The sequence below is a fragment of the Oncorhynchus gorbuscha genome, linkage group LG06, assembly GCF_021184085.1.
Source record: "Oncorhynchus gorbuscha isolate QuinsamMale2020 ecotype Even-year linkage group LG06, OgorEven_v1.0, whole genome shotgun sequence".
Taxonomy (NCBI): domain Eukaryota; kingdom Metazoa; phylum Chordata; class Actinopteri; order Salmoniformes; family Salmonidae; genus Oncorhynchus; species Oncorhynchus gorbuscha.
Window position 1 is genome coordinate 56,022,474 of NC_060178.1, and position 14,374 is coordinate 56,036,847.

The window sequence follows — 14,374 nt, forward strand, 5'->3', positions numbered from 1 at the left end:
TGTCTCCTTCACGATTGCCCAAATGTACCTAAGTGACTTTATTTAACTAGGCGAGTCAGTTAAGAACAAATTCTTATTTTCAATGACGGCCTAGGAACAGTGCCTTGTTCAGGGGCAGAATGACAGATTTTTATCTTGTTAGCTCAGGGATTTGATCTTGCAACCTTTTAGTTACTAGTCCAAAGCACTAACTACTTGGCTACCTGCCACCCCACTTCACACTATGTGTCATGTAGTTCACTCATAATTCAAGTTATCAGTCTGAAACTTTGCACATACACTGCTCCCATCTGGTGAACACCATCGGAATTACAACCAGAGTGATGGCTAGAACTGGGACCTTTCTGTTTCATTTCAAAGATGGTGGTGGGGAAAAAACACTTGTTTTTTTCTTTGTATTTTCTTCTACCAGATCTATTGTGTTATATTCTCCTACATTCAATTCAGATTTATACAAAGTTCAAAAGTGCTTTCTTTCAAATGGTACCAAGAATATGCATATCCTTGTTTCAGGGCCTGAGCTATATCATTTATGTAATTTTCTTGTGTTACTTTTTTATTTTTATATTTTTATTTTCACTTTAGTTTATTTAGTAAATATTTTCTTAACTCTATTTCTTGAACTGCATTGTTGGTAAAGGCTTGTAAGTAAGCATTTCATGGTTATGTGTACACTTGTTGTATTTGGTACATGTGACAAATAACATTTGATTTGATTTTCTTTGATTTACTGCTGATTGCCACGTTAAGTGAGGCAGCAAGACTAGTGTTCTACGGTAGCTTTTATGATCTAACCAGATTTAACCAGATTCAAGCTTGCTAAATTCAACCTACTTTTTTAGAAACAGCAATCAATATTATTTTCATTTCATTAAGTGAAATTGCACATTTGAAATCTTGACAATATGTAATGTTTTTTTTTACTTGGAAAGTGAATTCCGTCTAACTTTTTCACTGTAATATCAAATAGGATTTAATATGAATTACATTTTTTTTTAAATGTAAAGTGACATACAGCGTAAATTAACCTAGCAGTTCACCAACAGTTGTCACTGTTTCTCAAGTCTAGCACAAATCCTCCAAATCAATTTAAGTTAACCTGTTCCATATCAGCATCGTTCTTTACAATATCACACTATTGCTGTTTTTTACAATCGCTAACATCCTTTTGTCTAATCTGTAGTTACATTTTCAAAACACTATTAGCACAACATCCTTCTGTTGTGAACCATACCATTAAAACAATTCATGTTTTTTTCACAGAATATCCAGCCAATTAACACGTTTCTAAAACGCTGACATTTTCTTTACATACAAGCTTACCCAGTACCAAAATTATGGATCTTTCTTGTCTTATTTACAAATGCTTGCACACAGCATGCCAGAAATGTACTATTTGGCTAATTGTGTGATGTCGGTGTGTTGCTGTTTTAAGAGTTTAGAAAAAGTATCTTAAGTATAGGTAAACGCTTGTTAGCAATTGTAAGAAACTGTAATGCTAATTAATGATAAAGCTCAGTACAGTCTCACAAAATCTTGTCACGTCATAGATGTCCAAGCAACACATTTGTATGCATCAAGTCAGGAGACCACTTTCGTGTTCCAGAACATTTAAAGCACATTACCAGAGGTCCATTGATGTAGATGGCTCAATTTATTTCAGTCTCAGTCCTTCACATACAGTACATTCCATACACATTCACTCTAGTAGTAAGCGGTGCACTGACATCTCCTTGCAAAGATGACAAAAGTCCAAAAGTCCGACAAACAAACCTTTCTTTCCCTTGCAATGTATGCCGCAGCAAATTAGAGTAACGTTTACTCACTGCATCTATCTGCATACGATGAATAAGGGGAGGAGGATGCTGCTGATGCTGAGGTTGCTCTTTGTTTTACCTTTCCATCATTCCCTTCCTCTTAGTCTATCTGCCATTTGTAAATCCACATCTGTGCAGTACATGTGTTGATTAATCCTCTCGACATTTCAGCCAGACATTCCTTCACTCTTATTGACATTCTCACTGCCACCAAGCGATCACAGGGAAAATAAAGAGTTGCCCTGGTATTTTGGAAGCTCCTCTGTAGTCCAACTTACACGGACTAGCTGCTGTGATGGCCTACATTATGGAGTTTATGGGCTGTGGGGTGTGCGCATACAGTACCAGTCAAAAGTTTGGACACATCTACTCATTCAAGGGTTTTTCTTTATTTTTACTATTTTCTATGTTATGGAATAATAGCGAAGACATCAAAACTATGAAATAACACATATGGAATCATGTAGTAACCAAAAAAGTAGCCACCCTTTGCCTTGATGACAGCTTTGCACACTCTTGGAATTCTCTCAATCAGCTTCACCTGGAATGCTTTTCCAACTGTCTTGAAGGAGTTCCCACATATGCTGAGCACTTGTTGGCTGCTTTTCCTTCACTCTGCGGTCCAACACATCCCAAACCATCTCAATTGGGTCGAGGTCGGGTGATTGTGGAGGCCAGGTCATCTGATGCAGCACTCCATCACTCTCCTTGGTCAAATAGCCATTACAGAGCCTGGAGTTGTGTTTGGGGTCATTGTCCTGTTGAAAAACAAATTATAAGCGCAAACCAGATAGGATAGCGTGTCAGTGCAGAATGCTGTGGTAGCCATGCTGGTTAAGTGTGCCTTAAATTCTAAATAAATCACTGACAGTGTCACCAGCAAAGCACCCCCACACCATCACACCTCCTCCTCCATGCTTCACGGTGGGAACCACACAAGCAGAGATCACTCACCCACTCTGCGTTTCACAAAGACAGGGCGGTTGGAACCATTGCTCATGTGCCTTGGCCCAAGCAAGTCTCTTCTCCCGATTGGTGTCTTTTAGTAGTGGTTTCTTTGCAGCAATTCGGCCATGAAGGCCTGATTCACGCAGTCTCCTCTGAACAGTTGATGTTGAGATGTGTCTGTTACTTGAACTCTGTGAAGCATTTATTTGGGCTGCAATCTGAGGTGCAGTTAACTCTAATTAACATATCTTCTGCAGCAGAGGTAACTCTGTTTCTTCCTTTCCTGTGGTGGTCCTCATGAGAGCCAGGCATAGCTCTTTATGGTTTTTTACAATTGAATTTGATGAAACTTTTAAAGTTCTTGAAATATTCCGGATTGACTGACCATGTCTTAAGGTAATGATGGACTGTCATTTCCCTTTGCTTATTTGAGCTGTTCTTGCCGTAATATGGACTTTTACCTTCTTTATCTTCTGTGTACCACCCCTACCTCAACACAACACAACTGATTGGCTCAAACACATTAAGAAGGAAATGAATTCCACAAATTAACTTTTAACAAGGCACACCTGTTAATTGAAATGCATTTCTGGTGACTACATCATGAATCTGGTTGAGAGAATGCCAAGAGTGTGCAAAGCTGTAATCAAGGAAAAGGGTGGCTGCCTTGAAGAATCTCAAATATAAAATGTATTTTGACTTGTTTAACAATTTGTTGGTTACTACATGATTCCATATGTGTTATTTCATAGTTTTGATGTCTTCACTATTATTCTACAATGTAGAAAATAGTACAAATAAAGAAAAACCCTTGAATGAGTAGATGTGTCCAAACTTTTGACTGGTACTGTATGTGTGTGTGTGCGGGGGGGTTGGGGGTGGCTGCTCTCTCCTGCACGATGGGAGAGGAGTAAAATACCTTACCCTGTTTGGCCTAGCCACATGCCAATCTTGACATTACCTCTTCACACTTTTACAGCATGTCTGTCAGACATGATCCAGCATTACTAGATCTGCCTGGTGAGAAAATCAATCTGTGTCTTTGCCGTACCAGCATCCTCACACACACATACCCAATGCTACCTTACCATTGTTTGTGCAAAAGATGACTGTACAGACCTGCTGAGCTACAGAGCTTAAACATTACAAGTACAACTTGAGTACTTTTAGACTTACTTTATTTGGTATGCAACATAAGAGGTCATAACTGTGGACGTGCAGTATTTGTGAATCGTCTCTGAAATCCCCCTATGTGTATGTGTATGGGATTGCTATGTACATGGGATGGATGTTTGTATGTGTGGCACTGGCACAGCAGTAACGAGCAGCAATGTGTGCTGCCGTTGTGACTTTACTGTGACTGTGATACGCCTGACTGTGGTTGACTCCACACAGGAGCTGAAATGAATTTCATGGTGGCAGTTCAGCCACAGATAAAGGTTTCTGTTCATTAAAAAAATAAATAAGTGAAGGGGTTAAGAAAATGATCTGTCAACACATATTTTATGTAACACTTTTTTTCTGTCTCATTACAATTTCAAAGCGGTGTTTTTTCCCCCCCCAAATTCAGATGGAACATTGTACTCCAACTAATCAAACTAAAAGTTTGATTGTATTTTGTAATGGGTGCTTTGAACTTCTGAGAACTCCTTAACGCACAACAAATGCATGTACTGTATGTACACACACACACACACACACACACACACACACACACACACACACACACACACACACACACACACACACACACACACACACACACACACACACACACACACACACACACACACATAGTGTGTGGAGTACTTCAGACTATTCTTTCATGTTATTTACAGTGCCTTCAGAAAGTATTCACACCCCTTGACCTTGTCCACATCAGCCTGAATTTCCAATTGATACAATTTAGATTTTGTGTCACAGGTCTACACACAATACCTCATAATGTCAAAGTGGAATTATATTTTTAGAAATGAATTCCAAATGAAAAGCTGAAATGTCTCGAGTCAATAACTATTCAACCCCTGTGTTATGGCAAGCCTAAATAAGTTCAGGAGTAAACATTTACTTACTAAGTCACAGTTGAATAGACTCACTCTGTGTGCAGTAATCGTGTTTACAATGATTGCTGAATGACTACCACATCTCTGTACCCCACACACACAATTATCTGTAAGGTCCCTCAGTCGAGCAATGCATTTCAAGCACAGATTCAACCACAAAGACCAGGGAGGTCTCGGCAAGGGCACCTATTGGTAGATGGGTGAAAAAAGCAGACATTGAATAGACCTTTAAGCATGGTGAAGTTATTAATTACACTTTGGATGGTGTATCAATATACCCAGTTACTACAAAGACACAGGTGTCCTTCCTATCTCAGTTGCCGGTGAGTAAGGACATTGTTTATGGATTTCACCATGAGGACAATGGTGACTTTCAAACAGTTTAATGGCTGTAATATGAGAAAACTTTGTAGTTACTCCACAATACTAACCTAAAGGACAGAGTGAAAAGAAGGAAGCCTGTACAGAATAAAAATATTCCAAAACATGTGTCCTGTTTGCAATAAGGCAATAAAGTAAAACTGCATAAAATGTAACAAAGAAATATACTTTATGTCCTGGATACAAAGCGTTATTATTTTGGTGTCACGTGTGCTCCCTGTCCGGCATCTAGGTCACCAGGCTGCTCGTTATGGAGCACACCTGTCACCATCGTTACGCTCACCTGGACTCTACCACTTCCGTGATTACCTTCCCTGTATATGTCACTCCCTTTTGTTTCTTCCCCAGGCATAATTGTTTCTGTTTCAGTTTCCTGTCTGTGCGTTGTTCGTGTTTCTTGGTTTGTATTATGTTTCATTTATTTATTAAAACACTCACTCATCAGGGAGTGTTTTTTTTGTTGGTGGGAATGACTTTGGGTCCGTCACAGGCTCTCATACCTCCGACAGATCGCCAGGCTCTCCTGCATCCGCCGGTTCGTCAGGCTCTCATGCCTCAGCCGGATCGCCAGGCTTCCCTGCCTCAGCTGGTCTGTCCGGTTCTCGCACCCCAGCTGGTGACAGGTTCCTGCGCATCAGCAGGGCTGATCGGTCGGCTCCTGATCCCCGGGATCGTCCCATTGGTTGGCGTCCTGTGACTGGAGCCACATTTTGTGGCAAATCCAACACAACACATCACTGAGTACCGCTTTTCATATTGTCAAGCATGGTGGTGGCTGCATCATGTTATGGGCATGCTTGTCATTAGCATGGAGTAGGATGCATGGAGTGGCGCAGCAGTCTAAGGCCCTGCATCTCAGTGCTAGGGGCATCACTACAGGCGTCCTGGTTCGAATCCAGGCTGTATCACAACCGGACGCGATTGGGAGTCCCATATGGCGGCACACAATTGGCCCAGCGTCGTCTGGGTTTGGCCGGTGTAGGCCGTCGTTGTAAATAAGAATTTGTTCTTAACCTAAAAACGGCAAAATCCTAGAGGAAAACCTGGTTCAGTCTGCTTTCCAACAGACACTGGGAGACAAATTCACCTTTCAGCAGGTCAATAACCTAAACCAAAAGGCCAAATATACACTGGAGTTGCTTACCAAGGATGACATTGAATGTTTCTGAGTGGCCTAATTACAGTTTTGACTTAAATTGGCTGAAGATCTATTGCAAGACTTGCAAATGGCTGTCTAGCAATGATCAGAACCAACTTGACAGAGCTTGAATTTGAAAAATAATAATTTGAAAATTGTACAATCCAGGTGCACAAAGCTATCAGAGACTTACCCAGAAAGACTCACAGCTGTAATCGCTGCTAAAGGTGATTCTAACATGTAATGACTTAGGGGTGTGAATACTTATGTAAATTAGATAGTTCTGTATTTCATTTTCAAAACATTAGCAAACATTTCTATAAACATGTTTTCAAATCAAATCAAATTGTATTTGTCACGTGCGCCAAATACAACAGGTAGACCTTACAGTGAAATGCTTACTTACAGGCTCTAACTAATGGTGAGGGGAAAAAAAGAAAAAAAGGTATGTGTGTGTGTGTGTGTGTGTGTGTGTGTGTGTGTGTGTGTGTGTGTGTGTGTGTGTGTGTGTGTGTGTGTGTGTGTGTGTGTGTGTGTGTGTGTGTGTGTGTGTGTGTGTGTGTGTGTGTGTGTGTGTGTGTGTGTGTGTGTGTGTGTGTGTGTGTGTGTGTGTGTGGGTAAGTAAAGAAATAAAACAACAGTAAAAAGACATTTGAAAAAGAGTAGCGAGGCTATATACAGACACATGTTAGTCAGGCTTATTGAGGTAGTATGTACATGTAGGTATCGTTAAAGTGACTATGCATACAGTGCCTTGCGAAAGTATTCGGCCCCCTTGAACTTTTCGACCTTTTGCCACATTTCAGGCTTCAAACATAAAGATATAAAACTGTATTTTTTTTGTGAAGAATCAACAACAAGTGGGACACAATCATGAAGTGGAACGACATTTATTGGATATTTCAAACTTTTTTAACAAATCAAAAACTGAAAAATTGGGCGTGCAAAATTATTCAAGCCCCTTTACTACATACAGTCTACATGCAGGACAGACTGGGGAAAGGCGTACAGGGCAGATCAACACACGCAACCAACGGACAGGGTGGAGGGTGGCGAACTTGACGACAACTTGAGGGAGGTGGGTTCCAAACAACAATGACCTTGGAGATTGAAAGGGCACGTGCATGCCTAATAGCATGCAATGTAATGTACCGTATTGGGCTTCTGACAATGGTTATTAGGGAATGTGGGTTTACGTTTGACAAGAAATCGCAAACAATATTTGAGCATGTGTAAAATCTCCATGTAAGCAGATTGTAAAAGCACTGGTTCTAATGTTAAGGTGTTTATTGCATTTGTTTTGGATTTCCGTAATGGAAAACCAGATGCTTTCTGTTCCACACTGCTGGAATCATGGTGCCAAGTTGACTTGTGAAATTCAATTTGAATCCCTTCTCCCAAAGATTGCTATACACAGTGCAGTGTTCAGTCTTATAGTTCAAGACTATTTTGAGAGGGATCGATTATATTTAATTGCTTTGAAAATTGTTTGCCGTTGGAAGAGAGTTTTAGCTCCGTGCTGAATATTATGCAAAGAGGCAGCGACCCAACCAAAGGTCTTTTTAGGGTCAGGTTGAGAGCTTACTGATGGAGTAGTGTGAGGAATCTTGGCTTTTGCACTTATCTGGTGTGCGGAGCGTGGGGCACTTTCCTCCCTCTCTCCATTTATTATTATTTATCTCTGGCACCAAACTTATCAAAATAATGTGGAGTAAGATCATTTTTGGCTTGCGCCTGACAAACTGATATAAATTTCAATCTGACTCTGACAGAAGTTTTCGTTTTGCCAAGAGTGCAAAAAAAAAGGCATGGGGATGGGGGGTATACACATCTTGTGAACACAAGTTCAAATGTTACCATGGGAAAAGAGTTGTTTGCTATCGGGTTCTAACAGACATGATTTTGACTTTGATTTGTGAAACTGAAATTATTTACTAATTGCATCTACTACTGCCAACATGTTTCCTCTCCATTACTGGTCCGGCAATCACCAAATTTAGATCACTATTCTATATTGTTTACATTTGATCATTATTACCACCTGTTGTGAACTCCAGTTCACAGTGTGGTGAGAATATTCTGTGAATTAGATCCAGGCCCTCTCTAACATGATACAGATTCAATGTGTTTCCGACTGGGTCTCCTCAGAGCTCATGAGAGCTCAGAATACCAGACTGAGCTAAACCTACCGAGGTGGCAAACCCCTCTGGCTGGGATGCCAGTCCATGGTGTGTGCCATCTCCAATCGGGTCCAGTTTGGCACTGGAAATAGTGAGGGGCAATCTTGCACCCTCATTACACCTCAGCCACTCTAATTACAACCTGCTCAAGAGCTGTTATCCTACACCTCACGGTGACAATGACAGCGCCTCCTCTTAGAAGCCCGCTTCTCTCGGCTATGTGACAACCAGGGACGAGGTCCGTGACGCAACACAACACCCCTGCAAATAAATGAAGGCACTCCTGCCTCCTAGAAAGTTGTCTCAGCAAGGACTGACTAAACCGTGATCTGTTGAGGGCATTGGTATGTATTAGTAGTAGAATTTGTAGTAGTACATTGGTAGTAGTAGTAGTGAGGTAATGAGGAAGATTATGGCGATGATGATATAGTTCATTCTGTCAGAGGTTAGTTAAACCGGTGTGAGTCATACTACAGAGAAATCCATTTGTGCAGCAGAAAGCAAGGTGTTCCGTGGTCTGCTATCACACACACACACACAGTATTGTTTGAGATCCTATGTTATGCTGACAAATCCTCTTGTGGCAGCAATCACCTAAGCGTCTTCCATGAAAGGGATGTACTTACTCCACTTATTTCAGAATTGATTGTGTTCATCACTAATCCAAAGATGTTTTTTTTAATGTAATACCCACCATCTAATCATTCTTCGCATACCAGGGGCTTGTTAGACAAGATATAACAGAATGTAATTGTTTTGTCAATTGATCGTGTAGAAAAGCCTAGATAACTCCTGGAATAGGAAACAAAATCAATGGCATGCAATTGGAACGAGACAAATTCACTCATACACTCCAATAAATAACCGGATTTGATATAAATGAATGCTGTTAGTACATGCAATTGGAAAATCTATGATAGATAATTCTATGATAAAGTCATAGATAATAAGTATATAATTCAGGGAGTTGAATTTCTAAAATGCATAAGCAGCTCACGTGAATTCTCATAAAATAGACGTGTGTTTAAGTATATTGTCCAATAAATAAAGTCCTTGAGAACTATAGCGTGAAGCGATAGCCTCCTCAGTCCTTGCTGAACATAAACATGTTACACAGCATAATGTTTTTATGAGAGGTCACATTAGGCTGCTCAGCTCTTAAAAGGTTTATGATGACCATTTAGCATCACAAGAGCGAAGCTTAACACGGCCATGTCAAGATAACATGCAAGCATCAGTGTTGTTTTCATTGTCTGTCAGAATAGATTTTTACAGTGGCTAGAGGGAAGAGGGGCATATTATTCTCCAGCTAGGGCTGTCACTGCTGGAGAGAGAGGACAGGGACAGCAGCCTCAACAATATAACATGAAAAGGAAAGAGTCTTTGTGTCCAAAAAGATGATGAGGAAGTGTACCATACAGAAGATATCCCATAGAAATAGAATTACTAGAACATGCATCCCTATTCAAGTCAATGTAGCCATGACAAATTGCAGTGGTCTGCAGGGTTTTCCATTCTAGTAATTACATTTCTATAGAATAACTACACCAGAGTAAGAGGATGATGAGGGCTGCATTCTATTACAGAAAATTGTTCCTTCCGATCTGTCCCTGTTTACTTTCCTTTGCAGGTCTGATGGGAATGGATCGGGCCGAAACTAGGTGGAGCTATTGCTGATACATCTTCCCAGTTCGTTTGACATTTGTGAAGGGGAGTGTACACGAGCAGAAGAAAAGTGTACAAGAGGAGAGGGGACAATGTTTTGGATTGAAATGCGGGCTAAGAGGGGGAAACAAGAGTAAAGGGGGACTGGGTCAGAATAAGATGTTATGGGGAGGTAGTAAGAGGTCCTGCACCTGTCCTACAGAGTTAGGAAGTGGACTCAGACTATGAATTTAGGCCTGGATATAGCCTAAAAGTTCAAATATATCATCTTCTCTGTAGTCTCATTATCTTACTCGTGGCCCTTTGGTCTCCTGAAGATGACACCCAACAGAAAATGATCTCAGGGGAGATTGTGTAGCAGTGATTCTGAGTTGAAATCTGCGGACTAAATGATTACTCTTTGCCTCTATCTCCCCTATCATCCATGCATACATAATAAATTAAGGCTGGGGTTTGGGAGAGATGAGTAATCTGGTTTCATTGCGTCTCTCGCCTCTCTCTCTCATCCACTCACCCCACCACACAATTGTCAGATGGCAAAGGCAGCTTAGTCAACCCTTAGCTATAGGCCAGGATAATAATTGCTGTATTAATTGGTGTTGTCCAGGCTAGACAGAATATAAGAGATCCCACTGGGGCTAATAATTAATGTTTTTTTTCCCCCTCTCTCCCGCTCCTACTTTCCCTCCCTTTTCACCCTCCCCTCTCCCGCTCTCCCTGTGTCTGCTGTAGTATCATTAAGAAAGGGCTTCTTCCAAGAATCGAGTAGTTAGATATCAGAGTCTCATTAGAGTATTTTTAGTTAAGACATTGGCAACAAGAGTATTGCCTGTGCTCATTATGTTTATTTCGATTCTGTAATCTTGTGCTTCAGGAAGAAAAAAAAAACAATATGTGGATATCATGTTAGCCCTACCAGTTCACAGTTGTATATAGGGATGAGGCGGTCTGACAAAGTCTGCTGTGGAAGCCTGTACTAAATAAATGACGCATCCTTGATGAGAGCTCGACTCGACTGTGGTCCGGTCAGCTACAAAGCACTAATGCCAAGGAAGCCTAATATACAGCAGACCGTACAGCTTTTAAGTCTGATCCTCATCCTTTACTGCCCTCAGTTATGGGTTCAACACTGCTGTTTCTCAACGGCTTTCACATCCGCTCTATTTATACAGGCATTCTGTACAGTTCTGGTTTTACAAATAGTAGGCTCATGACTGGATTGTCTGTTTGTAGAGAGTGGTTTAGCTACCGGTGTCCTTGCTGGTGTGAAGCTTCTTAATTTGCTTAGGTAAGGATCCAGCTGGGTAAATGGGTAATGTGGAACTATAAGCTCTGTGAGTCAGTCTGTAGATTTGACTGCCAAGCAAACATTATGAAACGCATAGAGGAGCTCAGAGCGTTTTCATACAGCCACCTTCAGGAAATGGATAATTACATACTGTATTATGTCGTATCATGTCTAAAAGCACAGTAGCTGGCTGCACAGTGTTAGTGAATACACTATATCTTCCCCTCTAACAACAGAGAGGAGGCATGGTCTCGTACTTTTGACTTGGGATACCAAAATTACTCAAAAGTGTCTCTCTCGCAGATTGAAAGAACAAGTTGAGTTCATGTTGAAATGTCTATATTTTCTCACCTTTTAACAGCATGACACGTTGGTCTTCGTTGACCATAAGCCGGATATGGAAGTACCACTGTCTTGACTTAGACTTTCCAGCCTAAAGCCAGCATTAGCAATAGATAAACATCTCTCCAGAGAAACCTGCTTCATTGAAAGGACATTTGTCTGGCATAAGGAAATGTAATACAAATATAGGAGAATATGATTCAGCATACCTTCTATAACTTGTTATGGGGTAGTTAGTGCCAAAAACAGAAGATATTACAATTAACACGCTTCTCTAACAGTAATTTGAGGTTATATCTGGCATGTTAGCGAGACAGTTGAATAAATGTCTGCCCTGATATCCTCTCCCAACAGTATTTACCATACAAGGTAATTGTACCCACAGCCATAATAAGACAGAATCGAAGCCCAGCAACAAACAACTTCACTGTAACAACGTGCTGAGGGAATTGGCCTCAGGAACACAGGTAAGCGAAGCTTTTCTTTTGCAAACAGACAGGGAATTAGGAGCTTGTTCAGGGCTCACTTTGTTAACCGTCTTGACAGGGTCATTTGACCATCTGGTTTAATTACAGGTACTGACACACTCCCAAGCTAATGCTTAGGTGTCACCCATGCAGAGGTGCAAATTACTTTCCACTTTAGAGAATCGGGGTTGTGCCACAAATCAAACTAATGGCATTGATCGCCCCCAAGCTATAGCACAATCAACTTAAGTGACCATGCTAATCAATTTCTAGGGTTTCCTCCTTTTTATTCTGTTAGGTCACCCAGATGCCCCTTATTAAGTTGTATTGTATGTAGTTTGCAGTTTCACATGTAAGGAAACCCCACATTGCAAGTTCACAAGTGGTGGTGAAATAGTGTTGTTTTCCTCACATGTGAAAGGGTGTTGTTAATATGTTGCAGTAGCATGTTTCCACATATGGAATTGCAAATTCTGTAATGCCATTCTGTAAAAGGGTAACTTACCCGACCCGAGTATAATAAAAAATAATATTTGTTTATTTCTGAGCCATCCATCCGGAGTGTTACTGCTGCAGGCGCATGCTTCTCTTCTTCTTACATTGGTCAGTGATCGTTGGAAGAAGCCCACTGAAAATAACCGAGAAGCTAGCGTGCTCCTTATTTACCCTTTTTTTTCCCCCATGTAAAAATTTGTGCTGTCAGAGTTATCAGTGAACTAAATTGAACTTTTAGTCATTTTAGTGCACACATTTTGTATTGCATTGTCTGAAAGCATTCAAAATACACTAAAAACATCCAAAATGCATTATCTATACAGCTTAAAACAACATTGCGATGTCAAAACAAGTTGCCTTTGAGGTTAAAAAAAAGGGCGTTTATCAATTCACCTGTTCTTTTATCATGCTTTTCCCCACATATTTTTCTGCAAGGGTTTCCACCCGCTTCTTATTTTCGAGGCAAAGGTTTATGAAGCCGTAAGGCAAAATCAAACAGCTGCATTCTCAACATACCTAGCATGCAACACACGGGTAGTTAACTTAGATTGTAGTGAATGCTTGATTCTTGGTATGTGTTGGTTGACGTGGTGACAAAGCCACAGTCACACTGCACTGTCTGTTGACTCCATCAGAACCTTGTCGAAAGAGAGTCCTTCACTTCTTTATTCATAAAAAATATATCCCTCCAAGACAAATGGAGTGACTGAAATGCTTTCTTTCTGTGGCAGGTTGGTTTCAGTTAAAATGGAGTTGTAATCTCACCGCCGCTCAGGTCTAAAAACAGATGAACAGAATGTCCTTTCTTTCAGCTCTTCTGTCATTCAGATTAACAAGCCTGAGTGCTGATACACGATCCCTTTAACACACACACACAACCTGTCCTAAAGGACTAAGGGGACCAATGGTAATTAGGGAGGAGTCACATGGAGGCATCCGTGTCACATGCCAAATGTCACATTATACAGTATCCTACACTCTAGACATGAATCCCACTTATTAATCTATAAAAAAATATATGAATATTTTTGTAGACTATATGGTCTCACTTGAAATGAACAACAGCTACAATGACATTTTAGATTTGACTTTCTTATTTGCACTATAAAGTGTAAACCAGGGTCCCACTTCAGATGAACAACAACTTCAAAGGCTTTATGGCCTTCATAGATGCTTCACTATTTATTAGCACATGTCCCTCAACATACAGGCCTAAATAGGCCTTATAAAGGGTATACAAGGCTTGGACTTGAGAAAGGTGAACTGAAACTCAAATAAATAAAAAAAGTGCCTTTTCACATGGGTACACAGTCGTTTTTTTTATCCAAGCAGAACAGTGTCTTACTGATCTGTTCCTGCAGGAGCCTGGTGTGCCGTCAACCACCCAACCCAGGCAATAACTGTCATTAATTAGTCTGATAAATTACGTTCAAAACAGTGACATGTTTAAATAGTCCAATTTAGCTCAAATCCTAAATGAGATATTACATCAAAAGCCAGCCATTTCTGGCGTTTTCCCCATTTGAAAAGCCATACTTCCTTGCTGAAAGCATTTTAAACGTTACGATTTCCTCAGATGATAAAGCGGCA